The sequence below is a fragment of the Silene latifolia genome, chromosome 8, assembly GCF_048544455.1.
Source record: "Silene latifolia isolate original U9 population chromosome 8, ASM4854445v1, whole genome shotgun sequence".
Classification (NCBI taxonomy): Eukaryota; Viridiplantae; Streptophyta; class Magnoliopsida; order Caryophyllales; family Caryophyllaceae; genus Silene; species Silene latifolia.
In genome coordinates, this window is record NC_133533.1 from 43,052,855 (window position 1) to 43,072,436 (window position 19,582).

General features: G+C 35.7%; 1 non-coding gene across 1 annotated transcript; it reads right to left on the minus strand.

The window, feature by feature from the left end:
- Window positions 1–5,797: 5,797 nt before the first annotated feature.
- Window positions 5,798–5,904, minus strand: LOC141597768 (small nucleolar RNA R71). Its single transcript, XR_012522986.1, has one exon. It is a non-coding gene; the product is annotated as a small nucleolar RNA R71 (small nucleolar RNA).
- Window positions 5,905–19,582: the final 13,678 nt, after the last annotated feature.

Genomic DNA, 19,582 nt, shown 5'->3' on the forward strand with positions numbered 1-19,582 from the left:
TATCACAAATTAATCTCTCTTAACACGCATTATGGGATAATGTATGATTGGATAAGAATTCAAACGCTATTCGATAAGGTTTGGACTTTGATCAAGTTACTTTGAGTTACTTGATCCTTTTGGGGATTTTATCATTTTGTCTAGATTATTTTTCCACTAAATCGAATCATATGTGATATGAAAAGGTAAGGGTACCATGTTTGTAAGTTTTCACAAGAAACAAATGCTCAATTTTTCCTCTTAAATAATCACGAGTATGACGGGTTTTGCGGCTCGTGAAGCTGTCTTTCTAAAATACAAGTTTATTTTTAGAAGACAGAGTGGGAGAAATTATTCAAGAGCCACAAAGAATGCCACAGAGAATGTTATATCGCAAGAAACTGGTCTTTCTTGGCTACATAAGACGTTTTGTGTAAGACATTGTTTCTTCAAAACCTAGGAGGTTAAATTCGTCACTTGTCAAAAATGATGAATTCATGCTACTTTTAAGAAAGTAAAGAGCTTATAACTTACAAAGAAATTGTTTGATTCAAGTTGATTACTTCTCGAAAGTAATGAACATATGACTTACATAAGAGTGTTTAAGTCACAACTCAATACAAGGCTTAGAGCCATGAAAATCCGAAATAAAAGGGCTTGATTAGTTGCAAAGGGTTTTGCACTAATAAAGAGAGATTTCAAGGTTTGATTGGTTGCAAAGGGTTTTGCACCAATTGAAATGCTTAAGTCTATTTGGATCTTCTTAGGGATTATGTTTCATTATGAGGTCATGAAATACATAGCGAGTGAATCTAAAACCCACTTCTTCAATAGAAGGAATGTATTCAATACATGTCTTGAGTTTAGTAGATTCTTGCAATCCTAAGATAATGTGAAACTTAAGAGAGGGTCTTAAGTAGGACATCAATGAGTTGGAATCAACATTATTGGATCATGTGATAAAACGTTTCTCGATAAGTCAAGAAGTTGTGTTTATACATGGAGTTTAGTGGGAGTTACGGAAATTTTAATTAGTCCGATATGTGGATGACATATTGATCATCAAGAATGATTTAAGACTTTTGGAGTATTATAATACATCTTTAATATCCGGATCTATGAAGATAAATCCACATGATATTAGCGTCAGTAAGAAGTCTTATGTTGATAAGATTCATGACTAGTTCAATTAATTTGAACATATTTGATTGATTTCATTTGCTTCCGCTGCCGGATCAATTAAATGAGTAATGATGTATAACACTTCATATGCTTTGAGTATGATGAATTGTTTTCAAAATCGAATTTAAGTAATCTTTACCAAGTAAGCTATAAAGATTACCCTTAAATGCATGCAGAAGCATTAAGGAAGTAAAGCAAAGTGTTTATGATGCAATCTTGTGTAAGGGTGTTACACAAGTGACAATTGACAATTGAGATTACGCATGGTTTCCGACAAAACCATAATCAAAACACATTAGGATGGTTAAGATACCATTGTGGTTATGATGGTTAAGATACCATTGTGGTTATGATAATTAAGAAGTAGATTTTCTAGAATCGTTCTAGGCAATAAAGAACAGTGAGAGATTTTTATAACAGAAATTAAGTACACTTGCGATCATGAGATGTGCAAGAAAGATGAGTCCCGCACACCGTGAAAAACAGGGGGAGCCATTCTTAGGCTAGAGGGCCTATGTCTTGATTGGATCTCGACACGTACTCGGGAAGTTTTGTAATGCAAATGTATACATTACAAAGGAAAACAAGTATGTAGTGAGGTTGAGTAAGGTACAAGAAATTGATAAAACCTACTAACCAAAACCTTCTCAAAGGCTAAACATGATGAGTCATGCCATTTCAACTGAATTGAAATGAACAACTACATACAAGATCAAATTAGATTATAGATTATGAAATAGTAATCAAGCATTGACTATTCATATGTGATAATCGCATTTGTCGTTCGAGTTTTACTTTAAAACTCTTTTATTATACCTTGTTACATCCAAACGGGTTGTAGAGACAATTGAACCCCGTTAAAGTGAACACGGATTAGCATGGTATTCGCCCATAGGCACTTGTATGAGGTGACGTCTCGAAGTGACTAGAGTGTGATGCGATTGATGGCAAGTTCAAGTGCCATACAGTCATGTGAGATGACTAGTCGATCACATAGGCAGATGTTAGGAACACCTTGTCGGGCCTTATGACCGCTTATAGAGTTCTGGCAAATTTATATAGCCTGGTCGTGGCGAGAGCTGCTATAGTATTCTAATGAGTCGATTCTTTTGACTAAAGACTGTTCACCTAAGATGGCACAGTTTTCGATTAACTTTGATTTGTGTTACTACGACCTTCGTAAATGGGGTCAAATGGGCATATTTTGGGTTATGATGGCTGTGGCTAGTCAAAGGGAATGAGTGCGATAAGAATTGTCCATCCCCTTGTCAGGGTTAAAACAATATCTCGGGGCCACTCGAGGAGTAATGAATCGAAATGCGTGGCCACGCTCGGAAGGTATCCGAGTGGATAAATCCGGTCAATCGCTTATTCTCCGATCGAGGAAACCACTCTCGATATGATCACTTGCAAGTACGAACCGAAAGACACCTTGCATTGAGTGTGAGATAGTAATAGGACAAGAGAATTGGTGACGCACACTTGTCGAGGACAAGTGGGAGATTGTTGGGAAATGTGTCCTCAACAATAGTGCGATTACATGATTTAAATATCATTATCAAATCTCATTTTAAAGAATACAATTGGGAAGTAATATTGTTATCAACAATGGTCAACATATATCGGTAATGATTGGCTGACTAGAGTTTGACATTACTGTCGTGTGACGGTGGTGATCAGTTGACCCCCTAGGTCATACCTAAAGGGCAATACACTTAATTGATTATTTAATTAATCGTATAACGTTACGAGTTGATTAAATTACTTGAAAATTGACGGGCGATTTTGGAAGTAAAATTTACGTATCAAATTGAAATGTGATTAAATGAGATACGGTCCAAGTAATTGAATTGTATCATTACTCGGATGAAATAATTGTTTAATGTAACAATTGAATTGAATGAATTATTATAAATACAAACTGTTGTGATTTATAAAGTGGTAAAATATTTTGGTACGAGTAATTGTGAAATTACTAAGTCAATTTTTGTATGTGACGTATTTTTGATAATACGTTGATTTTTAATATGTTAAAAATTACATAACAATATATGTGACATGTGACATGTAACATATAGACAATTGACAAAAAATAATATGGACACCATGTTATGTAAAGTGCCGAAAATAAGAGGGGAATGGACTTAATATTGTGTTTATATTTTAAATAAGAAAACATAATGATTGTAAAGTTATCTAGCCATGCAAGCCTATGAACATTGTTAAGAACAACAATTTCATGCATTGGCTCTTTCCTTCCTCCACTCCCACCGGTTTTGGGAAGTAAAAACACTTGAGTTTGTTTTCTTATTTTTGCCTAATATTCACTAAGAGGTAGTGGATGCTCATTCATTCTTTTACTCATCAAAATATAAGATTTCTAGAGAGACAAAACTCACTCTTCTTCTTCTCTCCCATATGCCGAAATTATTAAGTGTATATAATAATTTTGGGTCATTTTTCTACTAGATTAATATTATACTAGTATTCATAATATTAATTAGATTATGTGTTAAGCCTTGGGTATAAAGCTTAGGGAGAGATCTTATACTTAGATCTTGTTCATCCATTTGGAAAGCTCAAGAACAAAAGAGAAGGAGATCTCTTTTGTGCCCATAAAACCGAATCATCCATTGTAAGAATATGATTTCTTCTCTATTTTATTATATTGTTTGCATGCATAAAATCCGTATTTAATTTTATGACAAATTAATTTTAACATATATGAGTATGTTAGTATGTATATAGATCTACATTTCCTTCAATTTAAGCCCTTAGTAACCCTAATTTATGTACCTAATCCCCACTATAAATACCCCATTGTACCAATTAGATTATCATGTTCTTCTTATCAATCCTTAGTATAGTTTGAATTCTTCTAATCTCTCTTTAATCTTGTAATCAATATTTAATTAAGCATTAATACAAATCTCATTTCCTTAATTTCTCTATTGTTCATCCTTTATTTTGGGTAATTTAAGATTATTTGGGGTTTATTTGGAGGATTGACAACCTTCCAATCATTCATCAAGTACTTCTATTATTCTTTGCTTATTATTTTGGAATCATCATTAGGTATAATTCTCTTAATCCCTTTTTAATTATTGTTAATCATCTTCATTTATTCATCATGTTTTGTTTTGTTAATATGATTGACAACCTTGTTAGCATGTTAAACTTAATAATGAGTGAGTAGTTTCCTTAACTAGGGTTAATGGGGAAAACCAACATGGGGATTGATTCATGCTTAATCTAATATGCTTTCATAATTAATTTGCTTGCTTGTTGTGATTTCAACTTATGTACATGTTATGTTTGATGAAATACGAGCCTATGAATCCTTGCATTTTTTACCAATCACTTATCTTTTCAATGAGACTTGTAAGACATAAACCAACTCGAGTCTCATTAGACCATGCATATTGTTGGATAGGGAGGATTAAGTCGACTTTTAGGTGTTGTACAATCTAATCGATTTGGCTCCGGGACCCCAAATCGATTCGGCTCCGAGACCCCAAACCTTCCTAGGGATTGTAAGATATATACTAACTCGATCCCATCACAACAATAATTGCTTGTATCTAGTTGAAAACATGTTTGTATGATCAAATCCCATGAATCCCCTATGAACCAATGACACCCTAGTGCTTTTAATCAATTGTTTACATCTTATTTTAATCATCTTGCTTGTTTACTTACATTGTTATTTAGTTTAATGATCTTCTTATCTCAACCCAAATTATGACACCCTTAGACACCACTACTTGCAATCGAAAATCCTACATCAATACCCGTCCCTTGGGATCCGACCTTTACTTACCTCTTTACTAATAGTAGAGTAGTTTGTGAAGTTATAAATATTGTTTTGGTCTAGATGCTCCTAACGACAAGTAACCGAAATCTAAGTAAGACCGACCAAAAATGGCGCCGTTGTCAGGGACGGTGATAACTTGATTTGATTTTCTTTGATTGTTATTAGTTGTGTCTTTCTTTGCGTTGGGGAAGTAAAACTCCTCAAGGTTTGGTCTAATTGTTTTCGAGTTGTTTGATATTTTGCATGTCTAGAAGATCACAAGGTAACTTGTTATCCATTGATCACGAAATTGAAAGGACTTTAACAACCAATAGAAGACTTGCTAGAAACACTTTGAGAGGTATTGGTGAGGTTGTAGATATTCATTCAAATACTCTTGAGTTCATCAACCGTTTTACAAGAGAAGGTGAGGAGAACCCAATACAAAATCAACCACAAAATCAACCCACAATGCCTAAATTTTCATCACATTCCGTACCAACCGAGGAGAACCTACCCAATGGTACTCCCACACCACAACACTTAACCGGAAATTTTATTGCAAAATCCGCATTTGTCCAATTAGTCGAAAGAAGCCAATTTAGGGGGATGCCTAGTGAAGACCCTCATTCTCACATGGAGACTTTTTGTGACTATTGTGATGCGATTTCACAAACCGCAGTGATTCAAGACCAAATTCGATGGGTCTTATTTCCTTTTTCTCTAATTGGTACCGCGAAATAATGGTTAAAGAGCCTCGATAAGGCTACTCTTGGAATTGACTCTTGGAAGAAGTTGGCTCTAGCTTTCTACAAAAATTTCTACCCTCCGGAAAAGACTAACATGCTGAGAGCCCAAATCACGGGTTTTAAGCAAAGGGACGAAGAATCTTTGTATGAAGCTTGTGAGCGATTCAAAGGAACTTGTCGCTCGTGTCCTCATCATGGACTTAGCGAGTGGTTCTTGGTACAACAATTTTGGAATGGTCTTTATGAAGACTCCGGGAACATTCTCAACATGGGATCAAATGGTATGTTCACCGAAGTTGACGATAATCAAACATGGAACAAGATTGAGTAAATGGCGGTCCATAATTCACAATATAGTAGACCTCGCAAGGCTACTAGAGGAGGAAAGCATGAAGTGGACTCTATTACTCAATTGGGTGCTCAACTTAGTGCTCATATTGATACCATCAACTTGAAGTTTGAGAAGGCTATGGCTAAGCTTGAAGAAGCCTCAAAATAACCAAAGCAACATGTTAATGCCATGGTGGCATCTTCATCGAGTCCAAGTGGAATATGTGAGAATTGTGGAACTTTAGGACCATGACCAAAGTGAATGTAGGGGAACAAGTGAGCAAGTGAATGCTTTTCAAGCATACAAGAGTGGTACCCCTTATTCCAACTATTACAATGAAAACACCAAATTCCATCCAAATCTCTCATACAAAAGCCAAAATGTTCAAAACCCTCAACAAACATACACCCCACCTCCAATGAGAAACCAAAATCAAAGACCCTTTTACAACTAAAACCAAGGTTACCAAAATCAAACTCCATACAATCAACAAAATGACCAAGGTTTTGATGTTAAAAAAGCGGTCCTCCAAATGCAAAAGAATCAACAAGAATTTTTCACTCAAATGCAGAAAGATAGCCAAGCAAAAGACATCACCATCAACAACATCCTAGCCCACACAAAAATGTTGGAAACTCAAATGACCCAACTAGCATTTTTGAGCTCTCAAAGACAAAAGGGGCAATTACCACCTCAAAGTAATCCCCCAAGATATGAATTGGTTAGTGCCATCCACTTGAGGAGTGGTACAAGATATGAAGGGCCAAAGAAGCTAGTTAAGGATAACATTGTAGAGACTAGTGACAAGGAAAGAGTTGTGCAAAATTCTAGGGAAGAAGAACCCACCAATCAAGAAGTTTCAAAGAAGAATGAAGAAAAGGCCAAAGAGAAGGAGCCCATTGTGATTAGACTTCCATTCCCGAGTCGTCAAGATAAGCCTAAGTTTGATGACTAACTTGGAAAATTCAAGGAGATTGTGAAGAATTTAGAAGTCTCGATTCCATTCACGAAATTGATCAATCACGTTTCGGCCTATACAAAGTACATGAAGGACATCCTTACAAAGAAGAAATCAATCCGGAAGCTTGAGACTATTGCCTTCACTAATGTGAGTAGTGCCATCCTTCAAGGGAGTTCACCTCCAAAGCTCAAGGATCCGGGAAGTTTCTCCATTCCATGCACTATTGGTGACACTACAATCAACAAAGCTTTATGTGACCTTGGGGCAAGTGTTAGTGTCATGCCATATTCGGTAAGAAAGAGGCTAGGAATGGGAGAACTTAAATGCACCAGCATCACGCTTTAAATGGCGGATAGATCAACAAAGACACCTTTAGGGGTATGGGAAGATGTTCCCGTGAGAATTAGAAAATTCTTCATCCCGGTGGATTTCGTTATTGTTGACTTGGAAGAAGACTCCAACATTCCTATTATCTTAGGAAGACCTTTCTAGCACACCACGAGAGCGGTGATCGATGTGAAGCATGGAGAGCTCACCTTTGAAGTGGGAGATGAAACAATCACTTTCAATCTTGACAAGACCATGAGAGCTCCCCGATTGCATGAGCCATGTTTTATGGTTGATCACTATAGCCGAGAAGATGATAGGAAGAAATTGGAATTTCAATGGAAAAAGAAAGTGGATGATACTCCATCAAAAGAGCAAGAAAATTGCAATGAGAGCTTGAAAAGCTCACCCATGACAAGTGAAGAAGAAGGCCTCATTGGGCAAGACAAGAAAGAAGAAGAGTTGTCTTTATCAACTCAAGACATTTTTAGTGATTAAGTAGACGAAGTATGCGGTCTTTGGGATGATAAGTTTGAAGGGATATTCAATCCCTATATTGGTAATGCTATGACCCAAGACCATCATGGATAACAACAAGTGCAAAGGTTTATTGAGGATCTTTATCATGATAATGAGCAAGCTTTCGACTACTTCTTCAAGGTGTTGAGTAACATTAACAACACCTTGAACATGCCCCCTTGACATCTCACATTGGATGAGAGTTTGGTGGAGTCCTCCCTAAACCACCATTTGTAAATATTCTCACTCCCTAACTTGCATTTCAATTATTATATTGCATTTTTGTCATTTTTGGATTTACATTTTTACACCTTGATCAAGATTTTCATCATTTTGAGAGAAGTGAGGGAGGGACTTATGAGTTTATTGATGTATAGTGCTTTGCCTTAGTGTGGGGATAACAATTGCCTAGGCTATTCATGTCTTTGTAGTGCCCCTACAATGAAGAACACAAGAATTGAAGAATGAAATGACACGGGTTACGAAGCACCTACGGATGGACCTGAATCCGTGTGGTCAAGGAAGAATCCGAGCGGCCCGAGGGATAATCCGCTCGTCTTGAAGGAACCCGAGCGTCCAAGTCATCAGACGCTCGTCTGGTGAAGCTGCAGAAAATGTATTTTGGGTCTGACTGTGAATCCGAGCGTCCTAGCCAGGAATCCGCTCGTCTCAGTCAGGACGGTCGTCCAACAAGAAAGACGCTCGTCTTTTTGCTGCCAAATTCTGGGATTTTTCCCTGGAAAGGAATCCGAGCGTCCTAAGCCAAAGACGCTCGCCTCAGCATAGGAATCCGCTCGTCTTTCCCGCGGTCCGCTCGTCCCATGGCGTCTTTATCTAAACCCATTTTCTGAAGAATCTGAGCGTCCCGACACTTGGTCCGGTCGTCTCCCTCTGCAAATTCAAAACCAATGGGTATTTTTAAACCCTCCTTTCCCATTCATTCTCATTACTTCAAAATACAAACACTACCCAAAACCCTCATCCTCTCCATCAACAAAAAATAATTTCCTCAACCAAATCAAATCCAAACTTCCTCAAAACAAAAATTAATCACTCCTTTAGCAACAACAAGTGATTCAAACACCAAAATCTTCAAGTTTGAGTCAATTTTTAGGATACAAGACAACATTCATTCATCCTAAATCGATTTGGGCATTACTAGAAATTGAAGATTTCAATCTTTCGTTGGTATAATTAAGCAAATGAGAATGGCAAGAACAAAAGGTGGAAACAAGGCACCCCAAAAGAAGACATTTTCCAAAAGGCAACAAGCTCTTCAAGCAAAATAAGTATCAAAGGCATTGGTAATCCATAATGCAAGGTTGGAGGTTCAAGAACAAAATCCTCCTATGGAAGCTACTACATCTACAACTCCGGTCATTGAACAATTATCCGACTATCCGGAGGTAATTTTTACTTCCGACTTCCATAGGAAGAAGTTTATTCTCTTTGCTAAGAAAACCATCATGCCTACTAAGTTCATTTGTGAAGATACATTGTCAAAATTGGGTGTTCTTGAACAAACTAAGACCTTTTTCGAGTCTATGGGGTTGAGTAAATTGTTTACAATGCAAGAATTGACATACCCCTCCCTCACCTTGGAATTTTTGAGTTCTTTGAAAGTCACAAGGGTGGAGACTCGAACCATCATCGAGTTTCGTCTTGAAAATGTTGATAGATGCTTATCTTATGACGAATTGAGTAAGATATTTGGCCTTAGTGATAGCCCGACATATACAAAGACTCCTATCAAGTATGACCCCGCTCCTCTTTGGATGGCGATTTCCGGAAGGAAATCCACACGTTTTCATGATTGTCGTGCTCTCTTAGTCCACCATCCGGGCATTAGAGTATGGCATAAGGTCATTGGGAATACTTTGATAGCTAGGAATGGCACAAATCATCTTACCAAACTCGATTTTATTCTTCTTGAGTCGGCTTTGAACATTGGGAGAGAATTTACCAAGCCATACAATGCTTTACGACTTTTGGTTGATCGATGGCTTAATGTTGATTTTGGCAAAGAAGGCACGACCTTTATTGTCAATGGAGGATTAATTACCTATTTAGCTAAGCATTTTAACCGGGATTTCAACAAGAACAACACCTATGCACCGGTAAAAGGAGGCCATCTTATCGATTTGCCCACCATGGTTCAAAAGTTTAAATGGGTCAAGAACGACACTCTTGGCAACAAATATGGGTGGCTGACAAATGAAGCTAGATCCTTCACTTTGCCTAGAAAAATTTGCCGATTGAATGTTCATAGACCGAACTACCTTCTCCTACTCTCCGAAGAAACCGAATACATTATTCAACACCAAGGGGAAGAAGTCGCCGAGCCCTCCTCCTCCATTATCACCCCACCTTACCCATTTGTTTACCACGAGTTCAACCCCAAAAATGCCAAAGCGGGAAATGATTACTTGACTCTACTCATGAGGGAAATGCATAAACATGCTTACAATGATAAAGTTGATGCTTACAAGGCCCAATATCCACCACTCCTACATCTAGCTAGGCAAGGACTTATCGATCCATGTTGTCCTTTGCCTAGTTGGGCAGATAGGGAAGTATTCTTTCCTAGCACTTCTAGTGGTGGTAGACCGGGTGGAGAGAAGATGGTTGTTGATGAGAGTGGTGACCAAGAAGGTGAAGAAAAAGAAGTTCAAGAGGAAGAGGAAAGTGAGGAAGAACAAGAAAGTGAAAGTGAGAGTGGACATGATTCCACATCTATGGAGGTTGATGATGCCTCAAGTGAGGAAGATGATGATGATGATGACACGATGGGTGAGGACTAGCAAACTTTTGGAGGCTCCTACATTCTTACACCTCCTTTATGGTTTGTCTACTTCTCTTGTTTTTTATTTTATCTTGATCATTTTGTGGAGTCCTAGAAACATTGGCAGACTAACACCTTGGCTTCATTAAGGTGTTCATTTTTTTTGTTCCCAACTTGTAAAATCCAAAATGACAATTTGTAGTTTCATGCATTGCATTTTATGTGCATGAACTCCCCCAAAATTCTTAGTGTCTATTTTGGTTTGGGGAAGTTTATGCATATGCATTGGGAGCTAATCTAAATTATGCTTTCCACCATAACAAAAACACATGCATCGTGTAGTGTAGTTTAGTATAATTTGCATTTAGTTTAGAAATCATGCATATTCATGTAAATTGCATAATTTCCTATCGTATTGGCCATTGAGGACAATGCCCATACTAGTGCGGGGATGTGAAATTCTAACTTTGACTTTTATACAAAATCCAAAAAAATTAAAATTTTTCGAAAAATCCAAAAAATTTGAAAAATTGAAAATCCAAAAACAAGTTCATTTCCTTTATAGTATAGTCTTGTATATACTGTGTTTGTTCATCCTTGTTCACATTGATTGACTACGCCACATCCGAGACATGAGGATATTGAAGACCGCATGGTATGATCTTTCCAATCTCCTTTTTTCTCTTTATGTTAATGACTATGTGGCTTTATTTTGATTGATGCGGTATAAACAATGTGAATCTAGGACTTGCATTTAGATTATATGACATACTAGTTGGTAGAAGCATATGCATTAGGATGTATAAATGTTAGTTGCATCATGTCATATAGTTTGCATGTTAGAAAATTTTTGCGAAACCGTCTATTTGGGAAGCTTGACAAGTGTATATAGGCCCTAGTAGATGCTTTTTCTTCTTAAGACTTTGCTTGTTAGAATGCTTGTAAAACACCCTAGGATGTGTCATGCTAGTATCCTTTGACCCATGGATTAAGGCCTAGTCAAGAGTACCTTGTGGTGTGATAACTCCTTGGCTACCGTTTATTCCAAGGTGACCATTGAAACCATGCAACCATCATTCATCCATGTTCTACCATATTTTTGTCATCAAAAAGAGAATGGGCACAAAAAATGTTCAAAAATTTGAGTTCAAATGAAAAGTGAAGAAATTTTGTAATTTCATCAAAAGAAAGAGGAGCAAAAATAGACTCCTAAAGCTTCAAAAATAAGCACCCTTATTACAAATGGGGTGACTTTGAAAATGTTCAAAAAGAAATGCAAGAAATTGAAAATTGTCAAGTACTGAAAATGCCAAAAATCAAAAGAAATGGCAAAGAAATGTTCTCAAAATGTCAAATGCCACAAGAAATTGGAGGGAAAAACAACAACAAAAGCAAACTCCCAAATGAAACTCAAATACTATTGATCCCTTTATCCATCGTATCCATTTTTGTGCATGGTAGAGAGGGGACGACCCTTTGTTCTTGTCTAGGCAAGAAGAGGAATTCCGCGATCTTCCAGTGTTTCTAACACCATAGGGAGTCTACTCTTGACGAAAGCATTTAACGATTGAGGACAAAGGTACCCTAGCTTGACACAATTTGGAGGTGATTTATATATATCCTTCTAGGCTTAGTAGTTTGAAGAAATTGCATCTATGAAGGAGTGTGTACCCTTGAATTGCTTCCCCTTTAGATAATTTTCGCCACTTAGATGAGGAAAGTGGCTATTCTTTTGTAGATGCGTCCATTACTTGATTTTCTGTGCTTTAATGATTGGATGTGTCGCTATTTTGGCAAAACCCACCTTGCCTTGCAAGAAGGCTGTAATACCCCGTATTTTGATAATAATTTCTGAGAATAAGTTATGTACATTAATAATTGATTAAGGACATTTATAATAATAATAAGTATAGGTAAGATGTTAATTAAATAATAAATTAAGCATCCAAGTCGGGAATTGGGCTTAGCTTATATTTGTGCTTTGGGTCGTGTGCCATTATTATATGGACCGAAATTTATTAGTATAGTATGGGTGTGATCGGGTTTTTATATCAGGAATTAATAATAAATAATATGGAAATAATAATAATATGGGAAATTAATAATAATTATATTAATATCTTAATAATTAAATTAGTAAAAGAGATGTATGGTAATCCTACTTATGGTAAGACTAGTATAATAATAATAATAAAGAGAGAAACTTTCCTAAAATAATACTACCTTACTAGTATATAAGCAAGGCTAACCTAACCATAAATCCTTATTCCACATAAAAACTCATAATATCACATAAAAGAGAGAGAGAATTAAAAGGGAAAAAAAAAGAAGAGAAGTTCATCATCTTTTATTTTGTAAGTTCATCTTTAATCTTTCAATGTTTAGAATAAAGTTACAGCAAATCAATAAATCTGTAATTTGTCTTAAACGAACTACCAGACTATCTTAAATTCATTGTCTTCAAAAACGTAAAGAATAGACTTAGGTTATTTTCAAGTCTTGTTGATGCCTGTAAAATTCCGTAGCAATTGAACATGTAGATTTTCCAGAATAAATTTTTTATGTACATGTCGATTGAGAATCCGCGAATGCACTAGTGGTCTAAAGTTTATTTTGCAAACCTAATTTATAAATTGAAATTGAGTTGAGTCTTTTGCAAACATTAAAATTGGAGAGTTTAGATGATGTTAGGCTTTTGTTTCACTTGAAAAAGATTTGTTAAACTTATTTTAGAGGTCAATACTTTTTATGCGACGGAATTCGTCAGTATTTATGATTCCTTCAAGAAAATCCTGATAAGTCTGGAATTTGAAGAAAGTCTATTTCACAAGAATTGTAGATATGTGTCTTAGGGTTCCAACCTCACTGGTCTTGCATCGTTTTGATTTTTGATGAATTAATTATGAATTTTATAGCGAGACTGAACAGTGATGTAAAACGGTAGAATTAGAGATTTAGCTTTGAAGTTGTCAAAAGGATTAGGACGTGATGGGCATAAGATAAGTGCATGATTAGTTGGTTGATTATTGGTTATATAGTAATTGTACATAATTATGTTATGTAGGTTATGAATTGGTAAAGAATCAATTTTGATTGCTTGTGTGACTCGCGTGACTCGAAGATTTGCGAAAAGGTAGGATAACTACTCAACTTGTCTTGCTATTTATTTGATAAGAGGAATTGCGAAACTATGTGGATAATTGCCATTGGATGAATTGTCGGATGTGAATTATATGTCATGGAATTATATTATGGTTATTGGTTTATTCATATTGTTTATTGGATACCTCAGCTTCGGTCTGAGACGAGTACGGTTATTGTTAGTATTACATATCTTTGAGTGGATACCTCAGCCTCGTGTTGAGATGGGTTATTGTTATTGTATTGTTATTGCTATATATCGTAATTTTTGGATACCTCAGTTTTATACTGGGATGGTGGATCCCTCAACTTCGGTTGGGATGATGGATACTTCAACTTCGGTTGGAATGATGGATACCCCGGGCCAGGGATTGGCGGGATGAATGGGTGTTTCGGGTGATGAGCTCAGTTGTGTTTGCATTATATATCATATCATTTCACTTTGACTTGTTGTTGGTTATTCCTACTCAACCCCGTGGTTGACAGTGTATTCGTGAACACCTGCGGTGAACCGTTTTATGGGGAGCAGATTTGACAGGTAGTAAAGATTAGCTGACTCGGGAGCATTGGGATGAGAGCTCGACTTGGACCATAGTTGAAGTCTAGATCAAATAGAATAATTATATCACTTTATTTGTTTCCGCTGCGAGTTGTAATATTTTATATTAAGTTTTAGTTGATTAAGTTGTAATAAACATGTAATCATTAAAGTTTTAATTTAAAGTACTTTGGTGAGTTGGACTTTGTTATTCACTACCTCGGGAAACCGAGATGGTAAAAGTTCTATTTATTTGGGAATGTCTAGCTAAAGGCTCCTAAATAAATGTGGGTGTTACAAAGTGGTATCAGAGCAAAACGATCCTCAGGCCTAACTAGTGAATAATAATGAACTTAGGATGTGTCTAAATAAAATGAACCCCGGATAGAAACTGTTAGGAGCCCCTCTTAGTGTGGTTAAGAAGCTAGCCTTAGTTCGTACCTTGGCCCTTCCAATTTTGAACCGCGAACCTTGAGAGAATACTTGAGAGTGTGGGGTAATTTAAAATGAATATAGTATATTTCTCTTAGGAATTTTGTTTGTCTTGGTTGCGTATTGTTGTCATTAATGGTTGCGATTACGGGGGCGTAACCTTATTTTACGGAGGAGGGGTGTGACATGATTTCTTTTAAGCATTGTTTTAAGCATGTTGATATTATGAAGTATGTGGGCATGTATGTGGAAGGAGTGAATATGATTAAGCATGTGAGGTATTAATTGTTGTGTAAAATTGTAAGAATGCGATTTTGGTTGACTTCACAAGATTTTTACCCTTGATTGTTTTGGTTGCCATTTACTGTTTGTTTAAAATTCTTGCCCGAGAATTTTATGTGTGATACCTTTGTGAGTTAGCTTTCATATGCCACTGGTATCATGTTCAAATAATATACGGTTTAGGAGAAATAAATATTTTAGTGGACAGTAGTCGAAATATTCCTGTACAGTGATATTTTCGCGCCATATTTTTGTATAATTTGCCATTTAAAAACTACTTAAGGATTTGTTATAATTCCAACTCTACTGTTTAATAGACTCATTAAAGTTTCCAAATTGATAAGACACGTTGCAATTTAAATTTTTGACAATTAATAGTGATTTTTACAAATTGACCTAAGTTTCTGACAAGTTGCTGTAAAATTTCTGTTTCGACCAAGTAGGTTGTAAAATGCATTATAAATTGATCTTATGAGCTTTGGCCTTCATTCTTTTTCTCATGGTTTATTAACTTTCTGTGTTTTTCTAAAAAGTATATGTTCTCAATAAGTAGTTATGTTATTATGTATTAATGATTGTTAGGAGTTATGACGTGTTTTCCTAGCCTTGAAGATTGTTAGAAGTTATAACATGTAAAATGTATAACAAGTTTTATTTTTGATCTCTTGAACATTATATTTGATTTTGTCAATTATGTGAAGTAGAATAACATGTCTAGTGATATGCGGAATGTGTTGCCCTAAGCCATATATATGTTCACGATAATTGCATCCATGCTTAAGTTAGATGACGTTAGGTAAGGATTAAAATGAACGAAAAATAAATTTAAATCAATTATGAAAGAAGGGTGGATAGTACCTCATTGGCTTAAGTGATAATTATACTAATCAATTAGGCGTATTTTGATATAGATTATTATTTAGTCTGGCAATGTATTCGTCGTTAGTTAAGTAAAGTAGTTGAGTTTAAATAAAGATTGGTTCGAATATACTATACAATGTGGTTTTGCTGTTAAAAATTAATTATGCCATCAATCGATGTTCTGTTGAAAATAATAGTCGTCTTATGTTATAATGTGTATTTTATGTTCTGGTAATAAATGGTCTAATTAATTCCGTTGGTTGTTATCTCGAACTTCGAGGATAAAGTTTATTTCTAGGGGGAAGGAATGTAATACTACGAATGTTTTGAGTTATTGTTGTGATACCTTGTGATAAGATTGGTGTGGTTGATAATCGTAAATGGATAACTGTGTTATCATCAGTTGGATAGTGCTCAGTTGTGTGGATGTTTATAGGTGTTGTTGAAGTAGTTATAGGCGAACTTCGGGACGAAGTTCATTTTAAAGGGGGAAGACTGTAATACCCCGTATTTTGATAATAATTTCTGAGAATAAATTATGTACATTAATAATTGATTAAAGACATTTCTAATAATAAGTATAGGTAAGATGTTAATTAAATAATAAATTATGCATCCAAGTCGGGAATTGGGCTTAGCTTATATTTGTGCTTTGGGCCGTGTGCCATTATTATATGGACCGAAATTTATTAGTATAGTATGGGTGTGATCGGGTTTTTATATCAGGAATTAATAATAAATAATATGGAAATAATAATAATATGGGAAAGTAATAATAATTATATTAATATCTTAAAAATTAAATTAGTAAAAGAGATGTATGGTAATCGTACTTATGGTAAGACTAGTATAATAATATTAAAGAGAGAAACTTTTCTAAAATAATACTACCTTATTAGTATATAAGCAAGGCTAACCTAACCATAAATCCTTATTCCACATAAAAACTCATAATATCACATAAAAGAGAGAGAGAATTAAAAGGGAAAAAGAAAGAAGAGAAGTTCATCATCTTTTATTTTGTAAGTTCATCTTTAATCTTTCAATGTTTAGAATAAAGTTACAGCAAATCAATAAATCTGTAAGTTGTCTTAAACGAACTACCAGACTATCTTAAATTCGTTGTCTTCAAAAACGTAAAGAATAGACTTAGGTTATTTTCAAGTCTTGTTGATGCCTGTAAAATTCCGTAGTAATTGAACGTGTAGATTTTCCAGAATAAATTCGTTATGAACATGTCGATTGAGAATCCGAGAATGCACTAGTGGTCTAAAGTTTATTTTGCAAATCTAATTTATAAATTGAAATTGAGTTTAGTCTTTTGCAAACATTAAAATTGGAGAGTTTATATGATGTTAGGCTTTTGTTTCACTTGAAAAAGATTTGTTAAACTTATTTTAGAGGTCAATACTTTTTATGCGACAGAATTTGTCACTATTTATGATTCCTTCAAAAAAACCCTGATAAGTCTGGAATTTGAAGAAAGTCTATTTCACAAGAATTGTAGATATGTGTCTTAGGGTTCCAACCTCACTGGTCGTGCATCGTTTTGATTTTTGATGAATTAATTATGAATTTATAGCGAGACTGAACAGTGATGTAAAACGGTAGAATTAGAGATTTAGCTTTGAAGTTGTCAAAAGGATTAGGACGTGATGGGCATAAGATAAGTGCATGATTAGTTGGTTGATTATTGGTTATATAGTAATTGTACATAACTATGTTATGTAGGTTATGAATTGGTAAAGAATCAATTTTGATTGCTTGTGTGACTCGCGTGACTTGAAGATTTGCGAAAAGGTAGGATAACTACTCAACTTGTCTTGCTATTTATTTGATAAGAGGAATTGCGAAACTATGTGGATAATTGCCATTGGATGAATTGTCGGATGTGAATTATATGTCATGGAATTATATTATGGTTATTGGTTTATTCATATTGTTTATTGGATACCTCAGCTTCGGTCTGAGACGAGTACGGTTATTGTTAGTATTACATATCTTTGAGTGGATACCTCAGCCTCGTGTTGAGCTGGGTTATTGTTATTGTATTGTTATTGCTATATATCGTAATTTTTGGATACCTCAGTTTTATACTGGGATGGTGGATCCCTCAACTTCGGTTGGGATGATGGATACTTCAACTTCGGTTGGAATGATGGATACCCCGGGCCAGGGATTGGCGGGATGAATGGGTGTTTCGGGTGATGAGCTCAGTTGTGTTTGCATTATATATCATATCATTTCACTTTGACTTGTTGTTGGTTATTCCTACTCAACCTCGTGGTTGACAGTATATTCGTGAACACCTGCGGTGAACCGTTTTATGGGGAGCAGATTTGACAGGTAGTAAAGATTAGCTGACTCGGGAGCATTGGGATGAGAGCTCGACTTGGACCATAGTTGAAGTCTAGATCAAATAGAATAATTATATCACTTTATTTGTTTCCGCTGCGAGTTGTAATATTTTATATTAAGTTTTGGTTGATTAAGTTGTAATAAACATGTAATCATTAAAGTTTTAATTTAAAGTACTTTGGTGAGTTGGACTTTGTTATTCACTACCTCGGGAAACCAAGATGGTAACAGTCCTATTTATTTGGGAATGTCTAGCTAAAGGCTCCTAAATAAATGGGGGTGTTACAAAGGCATCCTACCTCATGGTTGTCTTGTTGTGAGTTGAAGGGGCGGAGTGAGACCCGCTAATTGTCTCATATCGGCTATATTAGTAGGATAGTTTAAATAAGGGTCCTAGTTTTGTCACCTCTTAACTCGGGACGAGCAAAGGTTCGGTTTGGGGATATTTGGTGTGACCAATATTTGAGCATATTTAGTCCCCGAACTAGCCTCGTTCCTATGCTTTTTAGTGCATATTTGGGTCATTTACTATCTTTAGTCCTTTGTTTTGCATATTCTTTGAGGTGGTAGGAGAGGAGTGAAAACCTTGCATTTTCATGGCAAAATAGAGCTAAATTGATCGAATCTAATGACCAAGCATCAAAGTGAAGACAAGACTAGAAGGCCTTTGTAAATAATGTAGTAGATGGGCAATGATGAAGAAGATCCTTGCATCTCCGACAAGATCCTTGAGGATTGTTGGAAGAAGAAAAGAAGAAAAGAGGAAGAAAGCTTACTGGACTGGAATACGCTCATCCCAGCATCGGGACGCTCGTCCAAGAGCTGCACAATCCGAGCGTCCCACCTTCCTGGCCGCTCGTCCTCCACCTGCACAATCCGCTCGTCCCGACCCTTTGGCCGCTCAGATTGTTCTCCAGTGTAGCACGGCTTCTTCTTGTTCCACTCAGGATGTACATATTTTTGAAAGACTAGCAAAAAGGAGACTCACATGTTTCTTCGAGAGGAGCATTTCCTCAACTTTTCTTAAGGGACTTAATCGTCATTTAAGCCCTTAGTAACCCTAATTTATGTACCTAATCCCCACTATAAATACCCCATTGTACTAATTAGATTATCATGTTCTTCTTATCAATCCTTAGTATAGTTTATATTCTTATAATCTCTCTTTAATCTTGTAATCAACATTTAATTAAGCATTAATACAAATCTCATTTCCTTAATTTCTCTATTGTTCATCCTTTATTTTGGGTAATTTAAGATTATTTGGGATTTATTTGGAGGATTGACAACCTTCCAATCATTCATCAAGTACTTCTATTATTCTTTGCTTATTATTTTGGAATCATC